This window comes from Phoca vitulina, unplaced genomic scaffold (genome assembly GCF_004348235.1).
Source record: "Phoca vitulina isolate PV1807 unplaced genomic scaffold, GSC_HSeal_1.0 scaffold1, whole genome shotgun sequence".
NCBI classification, from domain to species: domain Eukaryota; kingdom Metazoa; phylum Chordata; class Mammalia; order Carnivora; family Phocidae; genus Phoca; species Phoca vitulina.
This window is the reverse complement of record NW_022589704.1, coordinates 83,818,105-83,835,103: the sequence shown is the minus strand read 5'-3', so window position 1 is coordinate 83,835,103 and position 16,999 is coordinate 83,818,105. Positions and strand designations below refer to the sequence as shown.

General features: G+C 40.0%; 1 long non-coding RNA gene across 2 annotated transcripts in view; it reads left to right on the top strand.

Annotated features, from left to right (window-relative positions):
* Positions 1 to 3,471: 3,471 nt before the first annotated feature.
* LOC116636307 overlaps positions 3,472 to 16,999 on the top strand; it is a 50,779-nt gene continuing 37,251 nt past the window's right edge. Inside the window, exons 1-5 of one of the 2 annotated variants that reach the window (XR_004300318.1) lie at positions 3,472 to 3,811; positions 5,718 to 5,772; positions 6,176 to 6,282; positions 11,993 to 12,198; positions 13,077 to 13,184. This is a non-coding gene — a long non-coding RNA (uncharacterized LOC116636307). The remainder of the gene's footprint in view (positions 3,812 to 5,717; positions 5,773 to 6,175; positions 6,283 to 11,992; positions 12,199 to 13,076; positions 13,185 to 16,999) is intronic. The other variant, XR_004300319.1, reaches the window with a different exon arrangement.

Below are 16,999 nucleotides of genomic sequence, written 5' to 3'. Positions count from 1 at the left end.
CCCCCCCCCCCCCCCCCCCCCCCCCCCCCCCCCCCCCCCCCCCCCCGTCAAGCCTTTGGCATCATTATCCCCATCACTAAATCCTACAGAGTACAGGGCGGAAAACGGTGCACACCATTCACAGAACTGGAGAACTCTAAGGGGCGAAAGTTAAAGGGAAAGATCCCGGGTCCTCAATCTAGATCGCTTCTTCTTCTCATACAGATATTTCTAATGACCAGATTTGAGATGAACATTAAGTTGTGTGGATTTCTCAGCACGTCTTCTGGAACTAAATTCTTTGCCTTTTTTCTTATTTATTTATTTTTTCCTTTTTAGATGGCAGAGCCAGAAAAAAAAAAAAATGCTGCATGTGAACTGCATCTTAGGGTGTGTGTGTTGGGGTGTGTGTATGATGAATTTCTGGATTGGATCCCAATACTAAAAAGTAGTTTGGCATTTTAAAAAAGGGTCTCTAAGTAAATTAACATAGAGCGCTGGGTTGACTGATCTCTGAATCTCTCTACATTCAGGGAGACCTCACTACAAAGTGAGGGAGTGTGTGTAGGAGGAAAAGGAGAAAGGCCATAGAGGAACTTAGCAGGAAAGGAAGAGCATGATATTAAACGGCATGGGGTCTAAGTTTTGGAGTATATATTTTTTTGATATTGCAATTAAAGTAAAATTAAAAAGAAAAGACTCCACCTTTGCTCTGAAGGGATTGGTTATGTAAATATGGAAGGGATTTCCTGGAGAATACAGCTTTCTACTGTATGGTTAATTAAATAATCACTCAAAAGCTTCCAACGTGACGCTTCTGTCGTAATCCAATCAGGTTACATAGGTCCTAAACAAGAAAGATATTTTCCACATCTGGAAGTCAGCAATTTAGCAAGTACTGCACATTATTAACCAATTCAGAGCCCACTTCCCAGGGGAATTTTTTTTGAAGTTTAAGTGTTCTTAACCAATGCTCTGCTGTTTTGTTAATCAAAAAGCTGGTTTACACTGCACGTAATTGGAACTAATATAGAAGTAAATAAAGACAGCCAAATTTGAGGATGCTGAGCACAGGCATTTATCGGAAAGGGAAGAAATTTCTTAGCCTCCAATGGTTCAGGCTCAATTTCTTAAAGCACTGAGACTTTTTTTTTTTTTTTTTAAGAGTGAAAGTGCTTGAGAACCTCAGAGCACAAATAAACTTCCAGTCCCACAGCCTTTGGACTTCCTTGCAAAGGTAAAGGTGGAGGTGTCAAGAGGACTAAACAACCTCACGCCAGCTTTTCTGCTTTAATATTGTTAGTGTCACAGCCCCCTGTTTTCAGTCTGATGAAATCTGAAACAGATAACACCCTGATCCAACACTAGACTTTTACTTATATTAAGATAAACTGCTTTGAATTGTGCTTTGAATGTGTGCCTAAAGCAAGACTTTGAATGTAGGAGTCACTTGCAATTGCACTCAGAGGAGGGAAAAGCCACCACATGGGTTGCCACATCCATACTCCCAGAGGTGCATGTCTTTGTATTTTGTATATTGGGGGCGGGGTGGGGGGCAATAGCCATCCAGCATGACCGCAGCCTCTTCTTACTTTAAGATGCAAAAAAGTAAATTTTCACCGTGGTTTACAGACTTACCTCTCTCCCAACTTGAGTAATACAATGAGAATAACTAGATAAATTAATCTTCTTCCCTACACCATTACAGATAATTTACCTATAGAAGAGGAGCATTCAAGATCATCAGTCTAAAAGTTAATTATAAAAAAGGAAAATTAATGATTTCCAATATGGGTCAGACATATTTTAAATTTTATGTTTTACATTACTTTTAATAGTATATATTTATATTAAATATATGTATGACTTATCAAATCCTCCTCTATTTCTCTCTATTGTTAATGTCCTTTTTTTCTTCCTCTTCCCACTTTCCTTCCTTTTTATTAAAAAAAAAAATGGAATCCAGCTTTCTCCAGAAGTTTGCTTTTCAGCCTCCCCACTTCCATTCCCATGGAAGAAGGATCCCATTGCAAGGAATGATTGCAAGAAGACCCCACTGTATTAGCCCAGGTAGTCTTTGGATGGTTACAGTCTCACACACACACTCACAGGCAAAACCTCAGGTCAAAGGATCCAGGGAAGGGCTAACAAATCACTTGTCTTTATTATGTATATTAGTGTCAGGTTACTTAGGATCTGGCTTAAAGAAAAAAAAAAAGAGAGAGAGAGACTCAAATATTTCCATTAAAAACACCTAATCATCTGATTACTCTGGGCTCAGTAATTGTTGAAGTGGCAGGAGGCAGCCCCAACACTTAGGACTGGGAGTTCCGACTTTCAAGTATTTGATTTGGGGTAAAAAAGCAATCTTTTAGGGTCCCATTAAGGTGTATGTTTGGATGATGGCAAGGGAAGGGTCTCTGAGAGGGGTGAGCGCGCGCGTATGTTGCCCCCCGCCCCTGCCTGGCACGCCCCTGGCACTCCCCTCCTCATTTGACCGAGAGTTCCCACCAACGCAGAGGCGGTGAGATCGGAGGAAGCCGAATATAAATTTGTTCCGAACACTCCCTTAGTCCGAAGGCCAGGTCGGGGACAATGGGGATCGTGGGATCAGCGGGATGCATGAGCGCAGGGCGCAGGGAAAAGTCGAGAGAGGACTGGTGCTTTCGGCTCCTCACACAGCAAAACAAGTCCTGCAAATGAATCGCTCCTTCCCGATCTTTCTTTCCCATTAATAATCCATTTCGAGATTAGCGCAGACGAAGGGGATTAAAACAACAGATACAAGTAAATGCGAAATAATATCGCAATCGACGTTGGAGGGAGAAAAAAAATTCTTTAGGGTTTCTTTGAGTAAAATAAACTGCCTCCCTCAGGCTTCCCTCCACCCAGGCAGGGTAAGAAGATGCACTTTTGTTTTCCAATTTCCTTCAGCCAGGATCTGGTGCCTGTCCCCCCATTCACCTCTCAGTGGGTCAATTTCCCCAACTTTCACAGCAGTTCGCCCCCCCCTCCCCCCCCCCCCCCCGCGCCAACCCCCAACTCCGCTTGCCGGCCCAGAAGCCCAAAGAGATACAATGTTTCTGCTCTTGAACACACAGGCTGTAGAAGGAATTCGAATTTGGCCCAGCTAATGAATTTTTTTTTTATATAGAAAATTCTGTTTATTTTGTACAATGTGGAGAAAATAAAAAAAAAGGAACCTATTCTCGTTTTGAAACGGAATTGATCTTTCATCTAGAGGAATTATTTCAACCCTGTGTTGTTACGCAGGAGGTGGGCAACTTCTTTTAGAGTTGCAAGCAAAGGGTGATAAGGGAGACCCCTGGATTGGGGTGTGTGTGGAGGGGGTGGGGGGCGGCAGGGGTCCAAGCCAAGCCAAACGGTTTTCTCACGTGCAAACTTGCAATCCAATCCATTCGGAGTTGAGCCGAGGATAGGAGGGGGAAATCTATTTAAAAAAAAAAATCAGGAGCATCTCTCTGAGAAACCCTTTTAAACAAAATCAAAACAGGACCAGAGAACCTCAGACCGACCCTAACATCCCTGCTGTGAGGCCCGCGGGCTGTGGAATCACGCACGTCACCTGGCCCCAGCAGGGCGGCCAGCTGAGGGGTTCTTTTTATTTTATTTTCCTTTATTTTTTGAAGTTAAGGCTGAATCTGGGCTTCAGTGCTTTTGCCAACGTCTCCACTGACAGGAACCAGCAAACTTCAGGACTCAAATGAGCGTCTTAATTTATTGATGCAAAACAGGTCTGCTTGTCGCCCCCAATTCTCGGCGCGCTCGGTCCCCCACGCCCCCAGCTTCGGTCCCTCCATTCGATCTCAGGGTAAGGCCCCGCCGCACAGGCGGAGGAGCACGTGGGGGGGGGGGGGTTGTCCGTCTCCGCTCGCCCGCCCTCCCCAGACCTGTACCGCCCGGGAACCCCGCGACCCCCACCCCGCCGCCGGGTCAGCTGACCTGGGTCGCTAGCTAGCCGGCTCCCCGCCCGCCGCCCTGTTTCCGGTCCCCGGGGTCCGCGAGCTGCGCGAGGAGCCGGAGCGGCCGCAGCCGGGAGGTGATGCTGGGGGCTGATTACCATGAGAAAGGCTGTGCCTGGAAAAGCCTCCTCCACGCGACTGTCAATCTCTCCAAGGGAGGGGGGGGCGGGGACGGAAAGGGGCCCTGTAGGAGTCACCAGAAAACTTGGAGTAAGTTGGATGCGACGCAGGCCCGAGGAGGTGGCTTTCGCCTCAACTTGGAAGGCTGTGGCGTTAAGGGCGCGGACGCCAGCAGCCTCGCCAGGGAATTAAAAACCCCAAAGCCTTTCTTTCCTCCCTCCCTCTTGCCCTCCTGTCAGCCCTCCCTGCCCTTTATCCTTATTTTCTTGAAATTCTTTCCCAATTGCATTTCCTACATTCTCCTTTCTTTTTATCTGATTATCTTCCTTTGCAATCTCTTGTTTTGTTTCTTAGCATCCTCTCTCTTTCTCGCTCCCGCTCTGATTCTTTTGTGCCTCCTTTAGGTGTCCAGATTTATCATTTAGTTTTGAAAACACAGTGTTTAATATGTAATTAATCTACCAGCAGGAGGTCAGGGACGCCTTAACTAAAATAACTCCCTGGGTCATCAGAGAGCAAGTTCACCAGGTGTCAGTGAAAAGTAAATTGTAATCATAAATATTAATCAATATCTTAGTAATCAAATGGCTTCTTATTCTCAATCATATCAGCTCAAACTGATTTTTTTTAAAGATATAATCTTCCTGGAAAAAAATAATAATACTTGATATAGAGAAATGATTTATAATTAAAGCAATGTGGAAAAAATTCTCATTTACAGTGATACTTTAGCAGTACTTAACAGACTTTAGAAATTATGATAAGTAATTTAAAGAAACTGAAACTGTGCTTTATCTTTTAATGTTTATTCAGAAAGCGTCGTAAATTCCCAAAGCACCCTCCTCCCCACAAAGATTGATCACTTCAGAGAGAAACATGTTTATTTTGTACTTGCTAAACAAATTCACAACTTGAGTCATTGGGTTAGTTTCTTGGCCAGGTTGCCCCATTACCTAGCAGGTGAGTGAACATGGGGCTGCAAATGTCATGAATATGGCTATGTTTTTTGTTTTCCTTATTTTTTTTGTTTTTCATTCATTTTGAGCACATTTGTGTTCACTTATTAAAATTCAGAGTTTGCACTTGTTTACAATTTGTTTACTTTGTTGCATTTTTAGAACTTGTTAGAAGTCAATTGAACATGTATATTAAGCTGCTTTTTAGGCCAAGAAAAATAAAGATGCACTAGAAAGATGCCTTTTATGCTTCATAATTATTAATTGACATTTTATGATGAATAATTAATCATTTGAATAATTCTGGTATCTCTGATCTGAACACATATTTGCATATCTAATGCTTAATTTTAACTGTTTTTTTTTTTTAAATCATTCTCTTAGGACAAAGTAACAAAGTAACATTTTAATGTAAAATTTCTCTTTAACATTTGTGTAAGTTTACTGAGTTCTATTATTCTTTCTAGATAGCCATAAAACTTCTTAACAATTTGTAAACCATTTATGTAGTAATCACAGACAAATATGTGACAAAACTACAGTTACTTAGGAAAAACAATATCCTGCGTAAAGTCCATTCACTCTTCTCCCCAAATGCAGAGATACGCACTAATTATGCACCATATTTTTCTTATTGGAATTTGATCATTGAACTTTTTGGTTATGTCTATTTATACAGGTCAAAAAGTGGAACATTGAGACAATGGACAAATAATTAAGACATGGTACTTAAGGTAATTTTACATTTTTTTACTTATTAATATATAGGCTGATTTAAAGTTATTTAAAAATGATCACGCAAATATATCCCTGGAATTTTTATGCCCCTGTGTCAGTCGAAGTCTGAGGTATCTATTTCTGACACTAGCAGTGCAGATTACTACCTGTATGATTACAGGCAACTTACTTTAAATGTGTTTCCTGATCAACAATGTGGGTACGCTAATAGTGTTCATTCCTTAGGGTTTTTATTGGGAATTAAATGAAGTAATACATGAAACATCATTATAATGTAGCTTTATTATAATGAAAAGTTGAAAAAATAACATGGAACATACAGATCAATTAAAGACAGTATAAATTAATTTTGACTACTAAAAACTAACTTTTAGTATCATTCATAATTTTTCTATTGAGAAATGAATGCTGTGTCATTAAGTGAAGAAATAAAATGGAAAACATCATAAGATTTATGGCTGGTTTATGATTCTTTAGACCTGTTCAAGGGATGCATAGCCATAGATGTGAGTATAAATACAGTATTTCTTTATTATGTTAGTTCAGCAGTTAATTTATTGTATTTAAGATGGTCATAATTTGGTTATAAATATCAGACTTCTTTTAATCCAAGTGTATAAACTTGAAGTTTCTCATGTTTTTTAGTAACATACTGTCTTTGAGTGTAAGGGTTAAATGTGCAAAAGCTCAGAAGCGGTCTTGAGTAAGAATTGTGAGGGGAAAAAAGGCAAATTTACAAATTTGGAGACCAGGAATTTGGCTGTCAGAGCATTATTTGCTGTAAGACCATTCATAATGAACTGAACATTCCCTTTTGGAATTGTTATCCTGGGGTTTGTGCTAATTCCAAGTACCTATAGTGGGGGAGAAAATCAGTTTATTAAATGGAAAATGAAATCCCTAGTCTCTTAAACATCCACAAGGCCAGATTTTCTTTTTGATGCAAAAGCTGAAAAATCGATGCAAATTTTAAGGGGAAAAAACTATTGTGATTTTTAATCCCAATACTGATGGTTTTTTGTTGTTGTTGTTTTCTTTGACTACTCAAAGCACTCCAAGTGTCCCTTAATTGTTTCCTTTCTCAGAGGATTCATTCCATACTCCTTGTAGGTCAAAACCACCAAAAGGGCCATTTGGACATCAGCTTAGGGGCTCAGAGTGCCCTGTACCTTTTTCTTTTTCCCTTTTTAAAGGGAAATGGGACCAGCAATTGTTTATACCTACAGATTGTCTGGTGACCTAGAAATAACTTCGTACCGATTTGTGGTCTTCTTTAATAGTCCTCATTTTGTTAAAAGGTCAAAATTTTAAACTTTGTACTCTGTTCAGTTCTAATTTTGCACCATTCTGGGGGTGATTTTTGGTTGTCAGAGTTTTTCAGGTGCTTAAATATAAAACCTTCCTCTCAAAAATGTTCTTCTCCATGATAATCACAACTATGCAATAATAGTAGCTAAGAAAACAACAGCAACAAAAAACTGCTTCTCTAGGCCTGGCACATTTAGATGTGACCTAGAAAGAGTTGATGACTTTCTCTAGAATTCAAGTGTCTGGTTCTGTGTGGGCCTTTGAATCTGTCAGGGCCGCCTTCATGGCCAACACCATGCACATGGGCTATCCACAATCATCTCACCTTTCGCAGATATCTTTCTGAACAACTTGTGCCCACCCACTCTGCACACTCTATCATGATCCACTGCCAGTCTTCCTGGATGTTTGGGTTAGTACTTGTTTTTCCATGTATGGCTTATGCCTTTTGGACCTAATACTTAGGGTCATTTCTCTAGTTACAACGTTGACTCAAGTCAAGTGCTCAGGTTGAATGCTTTCTCTAGCTTTGTTGCCTGTGGCTTCACAGGTCAGTTCAGTCTTCTCTCCAGGACCTCCAACTCAGGAAAGGCTCCCATGTGTAGGTTCCTCCTAGCTTACCCTGGCTCCAGTGTTGGGCCCAAGCACAGGACAAGTTAGTGATGAAGATCATGATACAGGCATATCTGGGAATAGTTTTTATTTCTTATACAATTCTTTTATTGCTTGTTGACTGCAAACTAGACATCAGTGTATTTGACCCTAGATTCTTTATATTCTCCTCAATGATAGCATATTACAATGGCAAAGATACAGATTTTGGAATTAGATGAATTGGATTTGATTCCCTGCTTTGTGTGTACTAATTGTGTATTGAGGACAAGATATTAAACCCCTATGAATCTCATTTTAAAAATGAGCAAGAGAAGGGCACCTGGCTGACTTGGTAGATAGAACATGTGACCCTTGATTTTGGGGTTGTGAGTTTGAACCCCACGTTGGGCATAGAGATTACTTAAAAAAAAAAAGCAAAAGAATACTTAGGTTTTAGCTGATTGTGGTGAAAAAATATAACAATATATGTAAAATGTCTGATACAGGATATGCATATCAATAAATAGGAATTCCTTCTCATGAATTACCTGAAAAGTGTATGAAGTTAAATTATAAAAAAGTAGAGTAGATGTAGCATGTGTTTTAGTTATTAATTATACTATTTTAATTATTTTATTGTTATTTATTTTATGATTCTACTAAAAATTATTTAACTGGTTCTTTCATTATACAGACATTAATGTTTACTGATAGCAAAGTTAGAAAAATAACATGGAGGGGTGCCTGGGTGGCTCAGTCAGTTAAGTGTCTGACTGTTGATTTCCACTCAGGTCATGATCTTGGGGTCATGGGATTGAGCTCCATATCAGGCTCCATGCTGGGCCTGGAGTCTGGTTGGGATTCTCTCTCTCCTTCTCCTTCCGTCCCTCCCTGCTGCTCACCTGCACTCTTTCTCTATAAAGAAATAAATAAAATCTTAAAAAAAAAAGAAAAATAACACGGAATTTTTCAATTTGTAGTAGAAAAGGTGGTGGGGGTTCATGATAACAAACATTATGATACTAGCTTCTAAGATTATATATTTCACATGTCCATTTATAATTGTAAGGAAAAGGTATTTTCCCACATCGTTCTCCCTACGTGACCTGGCAAGGGAGGAAGCAGTCTCATAGCCAGCTCAGCATGGTCAGAAAGTGTGAAAGATCCTATTTGCTCAAGGTAAAACGAAGACGGTCTTAACACTGTCCAAAGCTCTTTCCCTACTCTTACCCAGACTTTAGAGCATTGAAGGAATTGTGGAGGGGGTAGAAGGGATAGAATAGCACTGAGAAAGCTGGCCTGCGGTATCTTCTTCCTGTCCCTCAAGTTGAGTGCTGAGACATCTACTTAAAAAAAGAAAAATAAAAAAGTAAGACTATGTATATAGCACAGACATTGCTTCACTCTCCTGCCTGCAAATTTGGGAGTGGGGTTGGGTCAGCAGGCCCTGGCGTGATCTACTGTGTATGTGACTTTTCTACCCTATGCCCTAGAAAGGAGGGTGTCAGGGGACGACTGGGCTGTGGACACAGGGAGCATATTGTTCCAGTGGTTCTACTACAGTGCAAACCAAGCTTCTTTCTCTCTCTCTGGAACTAACTTTGCTACACACACACACACACACACACACACACACACACACACACACACACAGTCTGTTCCTATTAGGCTTTTCCTTGGCCATTGTGGAACTATAAGTATGGCTCCTGTGGGTAATTTTTCTGGGTTGAGGACAGCTGACTTACCTATTGTTCTTGGCATATGGCTAGACCCTTTGAGACAAAAGGGACAGAACAAAACTGAATGTTCACAAAAAATCTTGGTCTTTCAAAACAAGAAGGAAAAATTAAAACCTCATTCTTTTAAAGCTTAATTTGTCTATCTAGTAAATATTTGGAATTTCAGTTTAGAGAAATCAGCATGATCCTGAAGTATAGTATTACCTACCATCATCTAGAATTTATATAGGATATTGAAAAATTATTTACAATAGTTTGCCGTGGTCCCTAGGTAAAGACGATTTCTACTGAGTTCTGCTTCTACTAGGGAGGGGTCTTGTGTGGCTGAGGGAAATATTCAGGATTGGGTGAAGTATGCTTGCATTTGAAATCACTTTGAACTTTGAATTTGGGGCAAAGTAACGTGTTTTATGATATTGAAGCAAAGTACCATCACTTGGAAATTTTTAATCATTGCTTCATTTAGGATCTCTAAATAGTAATTTATTTGACAAAGGAAGGTGACCTATCATTGATGTATCTTTCCCAATCCCCTAGAACAGTGCCTATTATATAGTAAATATTTGTTGTTTTTTGGTGGAATCTGCCATTCATTAAGAAGCTTTAAAGGGAAGTAAAGTGATCTCCCATTTACACTTGTAGTGGCTTGAGATAAGGCTGAGGATAGATGAGGGTAGCAGGCAGGAACCATGGACACTTAGACCCACACACCTCCTTTTTATCAAGTTATGTACCCAGTTACATTATTTAGCACAAACTGTCTTATTCCTCTTCCTCTGTATCAGTTTTACATATGGCCTAAAATAAATGAAGGAACATATGCAGAATTATGTGTATATATTTGTCTTTCTCTTTCAATGACTCTGATGAGTCTTTTCATGGTTGATTTTTACATAAATATATTAAAATTTAATAAGAGGTTTATTCCTGAAAAAGGAAAGAAAGCATAGGGAGGAAATGGACAGGACTAGTACAAGTATGGTTTGCTTACAAAGGCCAAGTGTGAAGTTGCAGTTTAGGATAAATGATCTCCTCACCTGCTAACACCACACAATAGCTAAAGAAAGAAAACAGAGAAGATGAGGAGTTGTGTTTTGTTTCTCCTTTAAGTAAATGAGCAGGCTCCAACAGCCAATGGGCTAGATGATTCTCCTGCCAGGAGTTTCATTTTCATGGAGAACTGGTAACTGGTTGCTCAAAGGTCTTGAGGTGAAAAGTGTGAGCCTTATTTACAATGCTTTCTTTCTCCAGTACACTTCCCTCTCTCTTCTTCCCTCTGCTTTGGGTCCTATTTCTCAGGGCCTTCACCTCTCCTTACTTTTCTGTTGGTGCTCTCTGTTCCGAGGAAAAACGACCTTTCAAAGATAGCCTAGTCCACAGCCTTCAACAGGCTTAGCTTTTAAATAGTAAGCTATAATGGGAAAATTAGAAATTTCCACTATATTGCAAAAACCTGCCCGGAAGAAACAGAACGTTGACCTGAAATATTGTAAGGAAGGCCAGTTCAATACCATTGCTGTATGTTCCGTGCCTAGCATGGAGCTCGGTGGCCAAGAGGTGCAGAAGAATATCTGTTAAATGAATGAATGCATGCATGTATGAATACTGTAGAAAAGAAGCCAGGCGTAAGACAACAGATGCCATTTATTCCACATGCCAAATAAGAGTCAAAAGGATTAATGTAGGTGCAAAAATCACCTGTGGTCATAAACAGGATTCTGATATTATTTTTGAATTCTGAGTATAAGATTTTATTTCCAAAATGAAATACCAAAATCATTTACCAAGCAATAGAGATATAACAGTCCCTCAGTCACTCACTTGCAAAGGAAATTTTCAATACAAATAAAGTCATACATATTTATACTAGGGTAATTCAAAATAACTTCCTCACATAAGCACTGCTACGTTCAAATAAAATCTTGCCAACACTTCTGAGTACATTGCTTTAAGAAAAAAAAAATGCTCCCTGTAGCGTCCGAACTATTTAAAAATCTTGCCAGCTTCTTCAACATACATCAGTTATCTCTCTTTAAATCACTGACAAGAATTTAAAAACTGCTTCATCAGAACAACTGTTACCCTTTCTCATACTCTAGTTAGAACCTGATCTTCTAAAAAGGACCATATTTACAGCTTCTTTTGAAATTTTGAAACCATTTGGCTGATATGTTTTTGCTACATTTTCTTTTCTTGATTTAATTACTGGGGACATTTGCATGAAAACAGGAGGACAGAGACATAAGATTTTTGTCTTATGAGTTCATCTGTTTCTGATGCTTAATTCCCCACCTGAGATCAGTATTTGTTTTATTATAATTGGGAAGCCAGGATCTGGATTGGAAATGAAGTTTTTGGAGGTGAAATAAAGTTCAGAAATAGGGACACAGGAGGCTAAGGGATTGGTGGAGGATATGATAATGGATTTTCTTCTGGGTTACTTATTTACAAGTAGTCATCATGTCAGTGACACATGGTGTGTTATTGAAAAGGTCAGAAAACCAAGGAACTCTACAGAACTGGGTTGGTGCTTCTCTAAGAATACCACACTCAGGCAGTCACTACTCTGTTGTAGGTGTTGACAAGCATCAGAGAAAACAGTGAAGGAGCTGAGCCTAGGTCACACAGGAATTCTAGAGATGGCCACCGGAAGTGGGGAAGGAGATAAAGCCAAATGCCCCGCTAATTCTGACCACCTTGCAAACACTTGTGGTTTTTCACAGAAGAATCAGAGAAGACTATCAGGATGAATTCTGAGCATCTTCACCTGGATTTTCATGGGTATGTAGAATTATACATGGTCAGAGTTGAAGTCATATCTTCTAACTTTTCACGTTCTTCCTGAAGGGCACAACTGTCCATCCAGTCTTCCAAGCCCAAATTCTGAGGTGACTTTTGACTCCTCTCTTTTAAAAAAAATTCCGTACTTCATCGCCCAGCAAATGCTAATGCTCTTACCTCCACAGGTTCCTCAAATGTGCTCACATTCCCCAAATCCTCCACACTGACATCCCTGCCCTATCTCAGGTACTCATCATCTCTTTCCTGGAAGGCTATGCCCACCTCCCAGCTGGCTTTCCTGTTTCCCGTCTTTCTTCCCTCGTGTCCATTCTCCACACCATCACCAGAGTGAGTGAGTGATCTGAAACATATATCTGACTGTGGCACCGCGGAGCCTAAAAGCCATCAACAGTTCCCCATGACATCACTGTGGTGCTTCTCAAACTCACCTAACCCCAAAGATGGAACCCTGAGGATGGCTATTTTCATATCATACTTATTAATTAATACTTATATTTAGCAATTTAAACTTTGCTCCTCTTCCACAGTTTTGGGTAAAGTTGAGACTCCAGGTAGGCGGGCCAAGTTAATCTTGCCTGTTCCCCAGGTTTGAATCCTGCAGTGTGAGAAGCTTAGTGCCATAAGCCATGGTTCTTTAGCCAAACACACGAAGCCCTCTGAGGTGGAACATGTTCTCTTCTTCACTCTCCTCTCCTGCCAGTCCTCAGATGGCATATTATACTTTTGTACTATTGTTTGTATCCCCCTAAACAAACCGTCTCATTCCCAATGTTAGGGAAGTTGCCTATGCTATTTACTGGGAATATTCTCTCCTATCCCTTCATTTGGCTGACTTCTGTGTTCATTCTTTGACTCAGTTCACATGTCATCTCCTCCTGGAAGCCTGAGGCTGGCTCCTCTGTGTCCTCATGGCACTTGGCACTCTGCACTGCTGTCCTTCCTTTATATGTCTTCTTTCAACCACAGTAAGTTTTCCATGAGGCCAGGGACACTGCCATTTAAATCTTTATACCCTATTATGGGCTGAATGTTGTCTCTCCCAGAATTCATTTTTTGAAGTCCTAATTCCCAATGTGATGGTACGTGGAGGTAGGGCATTTGGGAGGTAATTAAGTTGAGATGAGGTCGTGAGGGCAGGGTGCCCACAGTGGGATTAGTGCCCTTGTAAGCAGAAGAACACAGAGAACTTGCTCTCCTCGGGCACATGCACCAAGGAAAGGGCGTATGAGCCCCCAGCAAGAGGTGGCCATCTATAAGCTAGGAAGCCAGTTCTCGCCAGGAAGTGAATCCCCTGACACCTTGATCCTAGAATTCCCAGCTTTCAGAACTGTAAGAACTAAATGTCTATTGTTTAAGCCACCCGGTCTATGGTATTTTGTTGGAGCAGCCCGAGCTAAGACATAGCCTCAACTCCTAGTAAGTATCTGGCACACGGTGGACACTTAAAAATACATTTTGAAGTAATGTGAATATCATGGTACAAGTTTTCCACCACTGGACAAAGAACTCCAGGCACATGCATGTTCTGGAGATAATGCATTTAGCTGCAGGAGCACTCTAGCGTTCCTGCACTTCATATTAATAGGGGACCGAAAAGTTGGAAAGGTCTCATTGTAGTTTTGAATAACTTATATTTAGTTTAGACATGCATTTGCAAAAGTATTCAAATAAAAATAACTTTCACATGTAAAACATTTTCAAATTTCAAAGCTCTTACATATGTATTATCTTCACTTGATCCTTACAATAAACTTTCAAGGTTGGCAGATATTATTATGCCCAATTTGGAAAAGCAGGAAATTAAGATTTTGATGGAGTAAGACAAAATAATCAAACCCATTTTGGAAGTCCCAAGTATGTTTCAGAAATGGAAGCATCTTTGTGAAACTGGCAAAGAGCAAATTTTAGTATTCTTCTGTGACAGATGAAGAAATAGGGTGTTGAAAGGACTGGCTCAGAGTCACAGGGGGCCACCGTCAAAGTCAAATTGAACTCTGTCCTGTGACTCAGATTAGTCCTGATACACCCATGTACATTATGTGTACATATTAGAAAGGGAGCCTTGGTTTTAGGAGAGCAACCTGAAGAAATTTTTTCTCTTCTCTTCCATAACTGTTTGTTACTTGTCTCCAGTACATAAAGACACCAAATAAGAAACAGAGTTGTTCAAGAGAGTAGTTTGGGAGCAAAATTGGAAAATTATTTTGGTTTATTTGAGATGGGAGAGTAGGGACAGCAGGGATCATATTGAGCCTGAACATTTAAAAAATAATTTCTTGCTTTCATTATAAAGTCATAAAATACTTAGTTTTAAGTAAACATAATGAGACCATCCCAATATATCTTACCTGTAATGTTCTACAGTTTTTTTCCCTGATAAATGTGAAGCCCAAGAAAAGGTGTATTTATTATAGTTCTGTTGCTGAAGGAAAATGCTACTTCCAGCAAGGGGCTTTTACTTCTGTTTACTTAGAATTTTATAAAGCAAATTTGGCAGATACTCTTCTGAGGGGAGAAAAATTTCACATAAGTTAGGATGGTAGATAAAAATGTATTATTTATTTGTGCTTTGAGTCACTCTTGAGAGGCCAGTAATACAAAATAAATTCTGCATAGACTATGATGCAATGACTGAATGCAAAGATATTTATAATCTTCCTCCTACCTACCCCTAGAAATTGGTTAAACAGTTTTACAAAGTATGTCCTTACGTGTAAATTGTTAAAGTTAAAATGTGTTGACTAATGCATCAGGATTATGGGCCAATTAATAAATTCAAATATGGGATGGGCACTTCATTTCCTAATGAATTGCTTGACAATTACACACATGTATCACATAGTTATTCATTCAGCAAATGCTTACCAATTGCCTACTATGTGTTAGGCTCCATGCTCAGAATAAGGATACAACAGTGATCACGACAGACCTGATCTTTGCAGGCTGGCAAGGAAGACAGACGGTGGGTGAGTGATGAATGCTATTGAGAGTATAGACAGCAGGCTCATCCAGCCAAATGATAGCTACAAAATAAAGTGAAGGCAAGAGTAGATCTTCCTAATGCACAAAAGGTCAGGTCTTTGAAATCCATTAACCACCACCAAAATTAGTCTAAATCACCTGTGACATATTATAACCCTTCAGGCGGGGCGAAAGGCATGTTGGGACATCAGAGCAGGCTGGGAAGGAGAGAGGAGAAAGCCTAGTATCAGAGCTTCAGGGAGGGAGGCCAGTGTTCCAATGACAATAGCTAGAGGGCTTTGATGCACAAAGCTCATGAGAGGCTGACCTCAATATCCAGGGCTCATTCTGGTGGGCGGTAGCTCTTCTTGCCAAGTATGAGGCAGTAGCTCTGACTTTCTGGGGGTTCTGTTTCAGTGGAAATAGGACCCCAGTCAGCTGCTGGGTCTCACGCACGGATAGGCTCTAGCTACTGACAGGAGGATCCTGGCAAGGACTAGACAGATTATCAGGGGAGGAGCCTCAAACTGGGGTTCAGGTCAGGTCGCTTATTCCAGGAGAGAACCAAAGTATGAAATGGGCACCAAAGCAGGTACAATGAATAATCAGAAGGGATTGGGTGTTGCGGGGGGCTGCTCCTTCTGTGGCTTTAGGGTGTGTTGGTCCTCCCTAGATGGCAGGCTCGGTGTCTCTTTCCTCAGTGTCCTCTTCCGGCCACCACAGCTCCTTTCTCTCGCATCTCTTTGTATTCCAATACTCTCTGTGATGCCCAAATATCGAATAAAGCCTCTGTGTGCACCAAGAACAGTTCATAGCTTTTGAGTGTGGATTTGGCTTTCGTTGGGATGATATTATTTTTAGTGTCAGTTCATTAGAATATAGGTAGTGCTTGGGTTTTTGCTGTGAAAGGTATCATGCTTAAAATTTAAACAAATATAAACAAACAACTTCAATATTTTGGTTTATTCATTGATTCTAATGGCAATACCTTTTTTTTTTTTTTACCTAGAACAACAAAAAATGATAACAGAACTATAAAGAAGCCTTTAATTAGTGAATGCATGAGTTTTGTTTCCTTAGGCATTTTTCCTCTTGACTTGTGAGAACTAAATAGCATATCCACATATGTTGTTCCTATGTAGTGGATTAGGTCTTTAGAAGTGAGCCCAATAGATATAAGCTTATAATTTGTTTGTGTTTTTGCTCTTTATTTTTTTAAAAAATCACATTAAAGATGGGACTTTATTTTCTGTTTGAATGTAACTCCACTCTTATGTCTATGTTCCCAGGTGTGTGTGTGCATATATGTGTATGTATATATATATATATATATATATATATATATATATATATATATATTTAAAAGGTGGAGCTACATAGCACAGGATTTAACTCGACAAGCGATTTTGGCCAAGTCCCTTACTGCCGTTGGGCCTTAGCTTCTACATCTAAAAACATAAGATAATAGCACCAACCTATTGGGACCACGATTGAGAGCAAATGCGACAGTGGGGATCCAAGTGCGTGTTGCTTGTGGAGTACCAGTGCAGGTGTTTGGTATTTATATTCAGATGCAGGTTATGCTCACATCATATAAAAATGTGAATGCGTTCAAAAGCTCAACTAGTTCCTGAGGCAAGAAATGTGAAATGGCAATGACTAACAGGGTCAGTGAAACTCTTGGCTTCTAACCAATCCTGTACAAAATCTTTCTTAACCACATATTTTGAAAGATGAGGAAAGATAAAGGAATGAAGAGAACTGCCTTTTTTCTCTAACCCTTAAAACATTTTTTTTTTCTTCCCAAGAAACTGAGCTA